The 13,354-nt window shown below is 40.1% G+C and overlaps 1 protein-coding gene across 2 annotated transcripts in view; it reads right to left on the reverse strand.

The window, feature by feature from the left end:
• Nucleotides 1–8,728, reverse strand: part of UGDH (UDP-glucose 6-dehydrogenase) — a 35,254-nt gene extending 26,526 nt beyond the window's left edge. The window contains exon 1 of one of the 2 annotated variants that reach the window (XM_077136632.1): nucleotides 8,419–8,728. The gene's annotated coding sequence lies outside the window, so the exon portion shown is untranslated. Of the gene's footprint in view, nucleotides 1–3,697; nucleotides 4,969–8,418 lie in introns of those variants that run through there. The other variant, XM_077136633.1, reaches the window with a different exon arrangement.
• Between the last annotated feature and the right edge of the window lie 4,626 nt (nucleotides 8,729–13,354).

Below are 13,354 nucleotides of genomic sequence, written 5' to 3' on the forward strand. Positions count from 1 at the left end.
GGACCAGATAAGCCCTGAAACCTAGAGCGGCCAGTCTCTCCAGAACATCAGTTAGTTCCATCTCCCTACCCTATATTACTGACAGCCCCTTTCAACATGAAAAAGTTAGAAAAGTTAGACTATTCCTAAAGAATGGGAGAAAGATCAAAGGTAATGGTGGAGTTATACAGAGAAAGTAGGGTTTAACAAATGAGTATGAGTGCTGAATCATTATACTGATATTTCTTTCAGGCTCCAGTACCTTAGAGCAGCTAGAAATAAAAACTTAAAATTGTGGAATTGTAACCATACCAAACCGAAATCTGTTCTACAACTAACTGTTGCAATGTGATTTGAAATGTATTGTACTTTTGTATATATGCTATTTTTCACAAAAAAGAAAAAAGAGTCGATTATGTTGATTATATATATATTCCTCCTAACCTCCAATGTTCTGGAACAGCTAGAAGGAAAAATCTGAGACGATGGTATGGTACCTCATGACAAACTCTGAGATCTGTCCTGTACCTACTTATTGAAGAGTACTTTAAAAACTACTGATGCAGCTTTAAGACAAGATAAACTTATGAAGCATGTAATAACATGGATGGACCTAGAGAATATTATGCTGAGTGAGTCCAGCCAAAAACTAAAGGACAAATACTGTATGGTCCCACTGATGTGAACGGACATTTGAGAATAAACTTGAAATATGTCATTGGTAACAGAGTCCAGCAGGAGTTAGAAACAGGGTAAGATAATGGGTAATTGGAGCGGAAGGGATACAGACTGTGCAACAGGACTAGATACAAAAACTCAAAAATGGACAGCACAATAATACCTAATTGTAAAGTAATCATGTTAAAACACTGAATGAAGCTGCATCTGAGCTATAGGGGTTTTTTTTGTTGTTGTTTTTTACTATTATTACTACTTTTATTTCTTTTCTCTATATTAACATTTTATATCTTTTTCTGTTGTGTTGCTAGTTCCTCTAAACCGATGCAAATGTACTAAGAAACGATGATCATGCATCTATGTGATGATGTTAAGAATTACTGAGTGCATATGTAGAACGGCATGATTTCTAAAAAAAAAACTATTGCTTTTTCTTTCTTTGCTTTGTATATATGTCATATTATACAATAAAAAAGTTAAAAAATAAAAACAAAAAACTCTAAAAGACAAAAAACAAAAAAGTAACATATTTGGAAAGATTTCTCAAATTCACTCATAGGAATTAATGAAAATTGAGATAAAAAATAGCATGGATGACCTAATCTGTTCTTGGCTGCACTAGCATGAAATATATGGAAAGAATTATAGAGACAATATTACTGGAGAACAGCCACAAAGGTTAGACCCAATACTTAGAAAGCAGGGAACTAAAAAGGAACATTACTTAGGTCTTTAATATACTAGGACAGCTTCAACTGCTGAGGGAACAGTTCAAGGTAAATACCTGATGGAATTATTGCTTAAGTGGTAGGGTACAAAGGTGAGCTTCACAACAGGTTCAGAGTAATAGGAGAGATATTAAAATTTAACTGCAGCCCAGAATTGCCCTCTAAAACTATATTTTATAAACTTAATACAGTTTCAGCAGCTTATTTTTAGGTACAGGGTAATGGTCTTTAAATTCTATCTCAACTATAATCAGAAACCATGAGATGGTTAAAAGAAGGTAATTTCTATAGTTCCAAAAGCTGTCACACAGATTCTGAAAGGTTTTTAAAAAGCTATTAGGTTAACTGATTCACACTAATAATGAATTTATCCATTTATAATGAGAATGACAACTGTCAAACTGATTAGAATTCTTAGAGTCCTCTCTAAGACCTCAGAATTCACGCAATTTAGCCCTTTCATGGATTCCCAAGAGAAGGAAAATGGTAACTAGAGAATTTAAGAATTTGTTGGTAAACTCCTGAATGCATTAAAGAAGGTACTCTGGACGGCTGGCCTAATTACAATGCCTGGTAAGTGTATCCCTATTATAAACAAAGATGCATGTAATGGTTAATTTTATGTGTCAACCTGTCTTAATGTTATGGTGTTCATTTGTTTCATCAAGTCCTGGCCTGGAGGATGCTGTGTAGGTATTTTGTAGATGTGATTAGCATCTACAATTTGTTGGTTTTAAGCAAAGATGATTATCCTCAGTTGTGTGTGTGTGTGGTGGTGGTGGTGGTGAGAGAGGGTCATCCAATAAGATGAAAGACCTAAGAGCAAGAACTGTGGGGTTTTTGTGCGTGTGTTAATTTTTTTTTTTATTTAAGAAAACAAGCAATACACTTAGAACCACCAACAATGCATATCTTAGCTTAACCATAGGCATATTTAAATAAAGTATCCATATAATCATTGTAAAGCCTGTGTTTGCACAGTAAGTTTCATAAACCAATTTAAAATTAAGGCAACAAAGAAAAAAATCCACACATTCAAATAGCAAAGTTCTTATATTCTAAGTATTAAACACTAACTTAGATATCATTTGATCAGCTGTCAAAACTGAATGTTCTCAAAATATCAAGTACAAAGTTCTTACAGATATCTACATTGCTATAGTAATGACCTATGTTACTATTTTCCTGATTTAAGGAAAATATGAAGATATAAATATTTTTACAATTACATATGGGAATCTTAACCACCTAAAATGGCTATTTAAGTTGGCTTATCCATAGACATACTAAAAAAAAATCTAAGAAATATCGTAAAGCCTGTTTGTACAATACGTTTCACAAACCAATTGAAAAATTAAAGCAAGGAAGGAAAAAAAATCATATAAATACAGATATCACAGTTACTTGAATTCTAAAGAACTGTGGTTTATAGAAGAAAACTTTACCATCTACTCCTTTCTGAATTTCCAAACTCCAGGCTCTCCCTACAGATTTCAAATTTGTTGACCCCCACAATTGCATGAGCTAGTTTCTTAAAAGAAAATGTGGTAATATATATCCTGTTGATTCTGTTTCTCTAGAGAACTCTGACTAATACAATGCACAAAGCACAATGATAGCGTTCTTTAAGATTATCCAACACCTGTGATCTAAATCTGTATTAATCAAATAACATTAGGCCCCTGGGTGGATTTCCCTGTTGGAAGAGAATGAGCAGACCAATCCATATACATATCCTAGTTTGTTTGCAGTCCCACTGTATTAATAAACAATTACTCTGGTTTATAAATCATTCCTTAGTGGCCACGATCAGCAGATATCAATTCATAGAATCTGGTCCCTAATGACTTTAAAAAAACTATAAAAAGGAATAGAATTTTAGCAAAATAATAAAATTGGGCAGATCTATCATGATTATACTCAAGAAAGTAATATTCCTAGTGCTATATAAAGAAATGTTTTTTATTTTATTCATTTTTTGTTTTGAATAATTTATTCATATAGTTCAAATATTAAATCTGCATAACAAGGTATATACCCTTAAATGTCTCACCTCTATCCCATCCCTATTTATTCAATCCCCCAACTCATGTGTATCCATCCAGTGTTTATTTATGCAGCTAAATACATATATATCCTAATAATTCTATATGTAAATTTTAATGGTAGCATACCATATACACTATTTCTAAAGACCATTTACATTTAATGTATTCTAAACACCTTTCCATTTCAAGACATGGAGGGCTTCCTCCATCACCCACTTTTCTTTTAAACCGTTGCTCTGTTTTCCACTTTGTGGAGACACTTACCAGGAAATGTTGTCCTTACTAAATCTGGTAGATTCTCTCCTTAATGACCTAAATATATTCCTATTAAATTTTTAGGACTACAAGATTAATTTCAACAAAAATACTCAATTTAGGAACACTTTCTTTTGGCAACTATCCATCCTTCCTTTCTTTTCAGTTCTACCCTTTACTAATCTCCAGCCAATGAGTGCTCAATACACATGGAGACTGCATGAGGGGAGAGGTGATGATTAATTTATTGTGCAACTTTGGCTAGGTTATGGTGTCCAGTTGTTTGATCAAGCAAGCATGGGCCTGATTGTTACTGTGGAGGAATTTCAAGATGGGTTTACATCTATGTCAACTGATTGCATTTGCATCTATGGCTAATTACATCTGCAATCAACAAAGGAGACTGACCTCAGCAGCATCTAATTTACTGGCAGTCTTAAAAGTCAGAATGGAGGATTTCAGAAGTCAGAAAGGACTTCATAAGTCAGAAAGAATTTCTGCCTATACTTCAGCCAGCCAGTCTCTCCAGGAAACTGAACTTCGCCTTTATTGGCGTTTCCAACTTACACCTCCCTCTCTATGGAATTTGGACTAACCAATCCCCATAGTCACGTGAGGCAACTCCTACAGTTCTTTTTATATTTATATATCTGTTGGTTTTGTTTCTCTGGAAAACCCTGACTAAAATTGGAAGAGAGTGCACTGGAATTTCTCAGTGGCTAAAGTTCAGGGGAAAATTCTCTTGGAAAGCCCCCACTGTGGGTGGAAACAGCTGAGCCCTAAGTAGGCTTACCAAGGTGTGCCTCCAGCATTCACTGCTGCCACCCCTACCTGTGCAACAGAAAAGGCTTAGCATCTAATTTCAGAAAATTTACTTCACCTTCCTCCAGACCTACTCCCTTTTCCTTCCTCATAAAAAGTAATATTCCCAATTTAAAGGCCTACTGTGTGGGCATGGTGGAGAGTTTAGCCATAGAGAAGTATAGATCCTGAACCTTAAGTACTTTATTTGGGGAAATAATGTAATAAAAAATATTTATTAAATATCCTACCACAGAACAGCCACTATTGTTCTCAGTACTATGGATATAACAAACCAGAGGCAGTCTTTGCCCTTACGTAGCTTATATTCTAGTAGGGGAGCAAACAATCAAGATAATAGTAGTTTGGGGTGCACAGGTGGTTCAGTGGTAGAATGCTCGCCTTCCCTGTGGGAGATCTGGCTTCAATTCTTGGACCATGCACACACACACATACACATACAAATCCTACATTTGAAATTCAGTACAAACAATAAAAAATATTTAAATAAATTAAATATTGATAAGTTCCACATAAAGAAAATAAGTGCAGAGAAAGAACCACTTTAGATATGGTAATTAGAGAAGAACTCTTTGAGAAGCTAACTTACAAGCTGACTTAAAAGAAGAAAAGCAGTTATTCACACCTTGGTAAAGTGGTTAAATTATACACCACAATATAAACAATTAAATGGCAAAATTGGTGTTAAAGTCCAAAAGAAAAAAAATCAAGTAAGGTTTCAAGGGAGGTGGAGAACATGAGCTTGAGCTTGGCCTCAAGAATGAATAGGATTTAGAAAGAAAAGGTAAGTGGAGAAGGACATTCCACAGGAGAGGGAGGGAATAAGTAAGGGCTCAGATACCAGGAAAAAAAAAAAGAGTCCAGAAAAATGAGGAGAATGCCTTGTTGGACTAAAAAGCGGATATTAAGTGAGACTAATTGTCTCCAAATAATTAAACTGTGAAGTCTTGAATGCCCCTCAGGGGAAAGTATAACCATAGCAATCCATGAGGCCATAATTTAACAACTTCAGGTGAAATAGTTTAAAACAATGATAAAGTTATGTTGATATTAACATAACTAAAATATAATAAACTCCACTGAAGAAAGAAACATGTGAACATAGGTGATTATCAGCCTGGAAAAGGGAGTCAAGAACAAAAACTGCACAGTATTTATTTCAGCACTATCGAGAGGAAAGTGACATGGAATATGGGGGTTAGGAATTTTCTAGCTTCAGAGAGGTGGAGCAAAAAAGGGCTTTTTCATGCTTGAATGACTTATACCCTAAAGATTCTTTGTTCTGATGCTATGCTGCTTTATAAATTCAAATTCCCAAGAACCATAATAGAAAGGGATGGCTTAAACTAGAAACACAAATATTCTAGGCATTGGCATCAAATTCTCCTAGTGTAATAGTACAGTTGCATTCTAGATAGTCACCAGTCTCTTAAGAGCTTGATTATCATAAATAAAATCTAAAACTTGATTAATTCTGGGTCCATGGGAACAAATCTACCTTTCAAATTTGTAAGGCTGAAAGATCAAATCCTGACCTTTGATGATCCTGAAGAACTACCACATTGTAAGACTAACTGCTCAGCTAGCCAGCCTTCCTCTCTAATTAAAACCACTGCATCTAAATAATACCTAAAAAGTGGAATCTGAGAGTACTTTGGGAATAGAGTATCTTTCTGGGTTACCACTTAATCTCATTACCAAAAGGTTATCAGCACAGTTTTATGCCCTCAATCTCAATCAAGACAAATTCTGCTAACACTCCTGTAATAAACATGGATTGAATGCCTACTTGATGCAATTACTGGGTTCAAGGAGGTTGGTTTAATTAAGGGAATCCAGGCTAACAGTTCTTATCAGCTTCTGTTCATTGTTACTACCCTTAGTACCTGGAAAGGCAGGCTCTCAATAAATATTAATTAAATGAACAACTAACTCTCCACTAGAATCTCTCTCTCTTTTTTTTTTTTGAGAAGACTGCTGATTAAATAGCTTTCATTCAGATATCTCATCAAGGTATTTTTGCAGTGACTGGCTAGAATCCTATCATTCTCTCTTTTCTTTAGGTAGAAATTCAGCATGTCTTCTTAAAGTTACTTCTTCTCCATTTTCATTGTGAACCATATTTTCAACCTGCATCATACACAGCAAATGAGGTAAAATATTGAAGGCAGATAGATTTGTATTATCCAGGTGGATGTGTTTTATGACATCATTTTGGGTATTCTTTCCTATTTTATATGAAGTATGGCTTATAGATGAAAATAGGAAAATTACTGAAGTTGGATGTACCATAAGTACAAATCCAAATTAACTGTCAACTGGAAGTTTCAACAAAATCCTCAATAAACTTAATATGAATTTGATACTGTGCTGGTGATATACTTTGCATGACACAGGTGTCTTGATTTCATTTTCAATTTCTACTTTTATATACCCTCTGACTCTACTGTGCAGTCAGAGAAATGGGACTGTTTACTTACTGTATGAGTCATTTTCAAATTAGTTTTTACCAATGTATTTTGAGAAAGTCACAACAAACTAAGCCATTCCAAAACTACTCTTTATCTAAAATTTCATAAATTCAGATCAATATTTCAATTTAGAGGATGTTGCTAACATATAATGAAAGCCCTACCACAATCTAAGCAGAATATGACCAATTCTCCTACCCCTTTTCGGTAGACAGTGTATAAGTGCCTAACATACCCAGGAGCTAAAGCAATGGGCATTTTGATTGCATTTATCAATTACACCCATCACCTTAGTCACTTTTAAAAATTAAATACTAACAGAAGCCTCTTCCTCACCTCCACTGCTTTGGCAAATATGTAATCAGTAAGAAAGATTTGTTACCTTTTTATCTAAAGGATATCATAAAAAGCTGTGCAAATGGAAGAGGGAAATGGTGTATACTTATTCCTACATAACATTTATGCTAGAGAAAGGAGTATAGCACTGGGAGAAGACGTGATCCTTTCAACCATGGTTTCTACCGCTTACCTTAAATTAGATGCTGGTACTAAAACAAGCACATCTTAGAGCAGACAGTCAGCTCTTTCATTTCCAGAACACCCTGAAGTAACAGACCAGACTTCTGTTCTCCACTTCTTGGGGGATCTGAAGAAACTCAAAGACTTACTGTGTCTTTGACGTCAGTCAGTGGACAATGTATGCAAAGACAGATACTTCTCCGTATATTCCTGAAAAGCTTCCTGCAAGTGAACTTCTCTGTACATCAGAATTCTCAAAACTCTTAGAATTGGGATGTGTAATTTTTTAAGGCCTCACTCAAATATGGACTCCTGTAGCACCCAAGAAAGGCCTTCCCTAACTCCAAATAGAGCAATTAAATTGTGGGGCGGCCAAACAGATTCCAGGGTAAATCCTCATGGATAGCACGATAGAATGTCTTGGGATTTCGCCCTCAAAAAAGTTTCGTGGCTTTGTTTGCCTTTTGATCTTTTAAGAGGAGCTGCCAGAGACACCAGAAAAGCAGCAGCACCCAGGTTTGTAGACTCTAAACACAAAAGGCTGACTCTGAGGCCAAAATGGGGTCCCTAACGAGAGACCGCTTTCTTCGGTGGGATTACGGCTTTCTGGGGAGGCGGGGATATCTCATTTGCTTCAAGCCAGAAAACGGGTTGAAGACTCACACGTCTTCAATAAAAAGCCCATGGTAACCTATCCAGAAGGCGGTAACCCATCCCGAAGGCAGTCAGTCCAAAAGGCATTTCCCACCCTGAGCCCACCAGGAGACCAGGGTTTTGAGACAGGAAGCCCTGGGGGCCGGAAGCGGGGACGACCGGGATCAGCGTTCACAGTTCCACGCCACTGTCTCCTCATTCTGGCCGGGGCTCTGGAGTGTCCCGGGGAGAAGGCGGAGGGGCCAGCCCAGGTCAGGCGCTTACCCTCTTCCAGCACCAAGCACAGCGTCCGCTCTTTACCGGGCGCTCCGACCGCTGCAGCTTCTGCACCCGCGTTCTCCGACGCCTGATCCCTACTCAAAGAACACTCCTCGCCTCAGGCTGCCAAGCGCCGCACCCCGAGTCCCAGGCCCGAGCCCGTATTTAAGGACTTCTGCCCTAGAGGGCGGAGGTTTCATTCCCTCGCATCCAGACCCTCCCAGATTCAGCGCTCAACTGCATCCCAGCTCCCCCTCCTGCCAGACACAGCCTGCGTGGTCCGGCCCCTGTCTCCTGCAGACTCCCGGGGCGGGGAAACAGGGGCGGGGCTACGTGACCAGGAGGGGCCGTCCCCGCCCCGGGCCGATCCTGTGCGAATCCCAGCCGGCCAGCTCAGTGGCCACGCCCCTGCCGCCAGCGGCGCGGGGTGGTGCTACATGCTTTATTCCACCGCTAGGCCCAGGGCGGCGCGTCTTGCGGGTACCCGGCTTCTGGAGTGCAGTGGAACCGGGAGGTCGGAGCCAGGCCCAGACTCATTAGCTTCTGGGAGCCGGGAGTCTTAGCTGTCCGGCTTTTGGCGTTGAGAAGGTGGCCGCGTACGCAGTGGGTCCGCCAGGGCCTCCGGCACCTAGCAAGCTGCCGCAGGAGGCGGCCGGAAGCCCGTGGCCCCCTTCCGGTCTCCCCAACAGGAGGGAGGGCCGACCTCGGCTTTTAGTCCACCGAACCTGCGGGTCAGTCCCGGCCCGCGCGGGGCGTGCATCTTTGTGGATTCGACCCGCCCGCTGGGCTCTTGGCTCAGAGTTTAGTCAGACACCGCCCGAGGCGCAGCTTCTGGGAAGTAGGCGCCTCTTGTCCGGAGGAAGCTGAATCCCCTTATGACTGGACCAGTTATTGCCCTCCCCGCCCTGCTCCGTGGGTAGAGAGGCGAGATGCTCACGCCCTCCAGACTTGTTTCCCAGAGGTACTCCTCCCTGCAGATTCGTGGTCTGGGATGTCTGTGTATAACATGTAAGTGCTATGTATGATGAAGACTATGAAGCTTGCCCACTTGCATCGGGGAGGACAGTTCTATTCCTCTTTACCTACTCTGAGGGCATCTTCAACCTCAAATCTAAGAAGAAAAAGAGCTAGGCACAGCTGTGACATTGTGTTTCCCTCATTAATGAGATGTCACATCGGGTGACGAATCTGACATCATCTGTATATCAGGTGATGTAATCTGTAAAGTTTATAAAGGTGTATTTTTAAAATGCCCGCATAGATGATATTTATAGGACTATGATAGCGATTTTTTAAAAAGTTGCTGAAAGTTGATTAAACAATTTGTTATGGATTTTAGAACAGGTGATAGAATATGTAAGTTTTATGCGTCTATGCAATTCAGTTCATCCAAAAAAATTTATTTAGTGCTTATTATGTGTCAAGTATTATCCAGAAGGCAGGAGATATAAAATGGGTTACAGCTTAATTCCCTCTTTCAAAGCTTGCAAGCCAGTAGTGAGGAGATATAATCATGTAATTGTAATGCATGTGACAAATCCTATAGTAGAGTCATCTTTTTGAACTTGTATATATAGATTGGAGTTACTGAATTGATTACAATTGGCTTTGTAATAAAAAACATTTTCAGTTGTTCTTTTATCGTGAATTCAATATATTTCTACCTAGTACCTCACATTCTTTGCTAGTATTTTGATAATCTTAATTCTCAAAACAGTCAATAGGATCTCAGAAATTAAATTACAGAATATTAGTGCTAGAGTGAGTTTGTGAGGTAATCTAAGAAAACAGCTTTTAAAATGTGTCTGGTGACCCGGAGGGTCCCTCTGGCCCTTTCAGCAGGTATGAGTTCAAAACATTTTCATGTCACAAAAGTGTCAATAAACTTGAAAAGATTGATCTCATATAAGTATCTTCTCTGACCACAATGGAATGAAACTAGAAATAAATGAAAGAGCACTGGAAAGTTCATTAATTTTGTTACTGGGGAGACCCCGACCTGAGCAAGGGGCCCTTCTCAGTGTCCTTGACAGTGGGAGTCAGCCACAGAGGGTGAAGTAAGCAGCTTTATTATTTGTGTCTGCTGAGGCAAGGGAACAGGGACCAAGCTTACCTAATACTGCAACTCACTAACTCCCTGAGCTCACAACTTCTTAGAGAATAGCAACGATCATTCAAGAAAAGACAGTTCCCAATGAGCAGTGATTAGGAGATGCAGGGCCCTCGAATTTTGGAGTACTGCCCCAGCAAGGGAGTCTAGTTGTTTTTGTACTCTTAGCACCAAGTCAGCTCGTTGTTGGATATCTCTTTACATGGCCTGTGACAAGTTGGCTGTTAGGTAAATGGAGGTAGCCGCCAGTCCAGCGAAGATGCTGATGCCCAGATATGCTAGGAGAGGAACAAGGTGGAGAGCACTCCTGCAGTAAGGGAGGAACTCAGTGGTGATAGGGAAAGGAATGGAGGCATTATCAGATGCAGCACTTAGCTTTGGAATCACATATCTGAGTCCACAGAGGCCCTTCCACTTCAGAGGGAGGCTGGGGTAAGCAGAAGTGCCACAGATGCAGTATATTCTTTGATTCATATTTAAAAAGGCAGAGAAGGAAAAGTTAGTTCTGTCAGTTGTTCCTACAGGAGCCCCTGGGGCAAACTGTATATTACCTGAGTCATTGGTTTTCTCAGCCTGGGAAATGGAGGTTGCCAACACTGCTCCAAGCAGATCTATCTGGGGATGGTGCCTTGTCTCATTGTTAAAGAACAGGTGGTGTGTGGTGCTATCATAGATAAGGTTAGAATGCCCTACTTGGGGATTGTGCTGATTAGAAAGTATTGTGTACCCTAGAAATGCCAGGTTTTAATCCTGATCCAATCTTGTGGGAGCAACCATTTCCTTCAATCCCTATTCAGTGCTGTGGGTTGGAAATTTGATTAGATGATCTCCATGGAGATGTGATGTGCCTAATTGTGGGTGTGACCTTTAATTAGATGGAGATGTGATCAACCTACTCCAGGTGGGTCTTGATTGGTTTACTAGAATCCTTTAAAAGAGGAAACATTTTTGATAGAGACAGAAATGACAGAGCCTAGAGAAACGACAGAAGCCTCAGAGCCAACAGAAACTTCACAGCAGAGCTGACAGGTAGAGAACAGAAAGGCAGATGTTTGGAGATGCTTGGAGCCCAGCAGCCATTGCCATGAGATGTTAAGCAAGCCAGAACCTGGGGAGAGCCAAGGGGAACCAAGAATTGAAAGCCAGCCCCAGAGAAGCAAAGTGACGAAACTCCACAGGAACAGAAACACGGAGCCCAGGAACAAGGGACTAGCGTACCTTCCCTGCTGACAGACATTTCAGATGCATCACCCTTTTTTTAATTAAGGGGTCTTTCCCTGGATGCCTTAATTTGGACAGTTCCATAGGCTGAGAACTGTAAACCTGCAACTTAATAAATTCCCCTTTTTAAAAACCATTCCGTTTCTGGTATATCACATTCTGGCAACTTAGCAAACTAGAACAGATTTGGTACCAGAGAAGAGGGATGCTGCGGTTTGCAAATACCAAACATGTTGGAACAGCTTTTTAAATGGATAAGGGGAAGATTCTGGTGAAATTGTAAGGATTTGATAGAGAAGGCCTGAACTACTTTAAAAAGACTGTTTTTAGAAATGTGGACGCTAAATATATCTTTGATGAGGCTGTAGACAGAAATGATGCGTATGTTATTGCAAACTAGAAGGAAAGTGATCCTTGTTTTAAAGTGGCACAGAATCTTCCAAAATTGTGTCCTGCTGTTGAATGGAAATTAGAATTTAAAGGTGACAACCTAGGATAATTAGCTGAGGAAATTTCCAAACTAAATATGGAAAATGCAGCCTGGCTGCTCCTTGTAGTTTGTGGTAAAATGCAAGAGGAAAAAGACAAGTTGAGAACTTAACTCTCGAGTACAAAGAAATCAGAAATTGATGTTCTGGAAAATTCTGGGCTTCCAAAAAGGGAGACCTCCCCCCATGAGGGTTTAACCAAATATGGGCACAATCAGCCATTATAGGACAAGTGAGCATTTGACATGGGGTTATCCAGGAAGGACTGAAAAGTTATTTTGTATAATGGGCATGAGCCCAGCCTGTTGCATTAAAACCAACAAGAGTGTTGTAGGATCTGCATAAATGGAACCACTGCCAGTCTGGACTAAAAGGGACATAAGAGCGACGAAGTGATAGAAAAATATCTTCAGAGGCAGAACCATGGTAGTTAAAGTCTGGAGCCAGGAAACCTTGGGCCAGGAGAACAGACCAACCCATACACATAGAAAGGGTGAGTCTGCCCCAGAAGCAGAGGGTGGGCCTTCCACTTCATTGTTCAGGAAGAGCTGTGCCACCTCAGACCTCAGAGAGCATGGAGCACATAAACGGGAGGTTGAGGGGAGCCTGGTTGCCACCCCATTGTTCTGGAGGGGTTGAGCATGTGTCCCAGAGATGGCAGACAGCCTGGGTACTGCCCCAAAGCTTGGAGAGGATGGTGCTGAGTGAAAGGTGGTCCCAACGGGCCCCAGTGTTGCAAAATACTCCAGCATTTGGAGAGAAAGCAAGGCCACTGCATAGGCCCCTTCAAAAGGGTGGTATTGCTGTTTTCTAAAGCCCCAAGAATAAATGACTCTCAGACTTTGAAATCTAATGGTGTTTGCTATGGTTTCCAGAACTATGGGTTCAGTGACCCCTGTGTTTCTTCCAATTTATCCCTTTGGAAATGGGAATATGTATCCTACAACTGTCCCTCCTTTATATATTGGCAGCAGATAACTTGTTCTAAGTTTCACAGGTTCACAACCAGGGGAGAATTTTTGCCTTAGAACAGACTGTGTCTGTAGTTGACTTTGATGAGATTTTATAGTGGTTTTAACTTTGTATTGTATTGTTACTGAAATGGTTTCTGATATTGTGATGG

This window comes from Tamandua tetradactyla, chromosome 19 (genome assembly GCF_023851605.1).
Source record: "Tamandua tetradactyla isolate mTamTet1 chromosome 19, mTamTet1.pri, whole genome shotgun sequence".
Taxonomy (NCBI): Eukaryota; Metazoa; Chordata; class Mammalia; order Pilosa; family Myrmecophagidae; genus Tamandua; species Tamandua tetradactyla.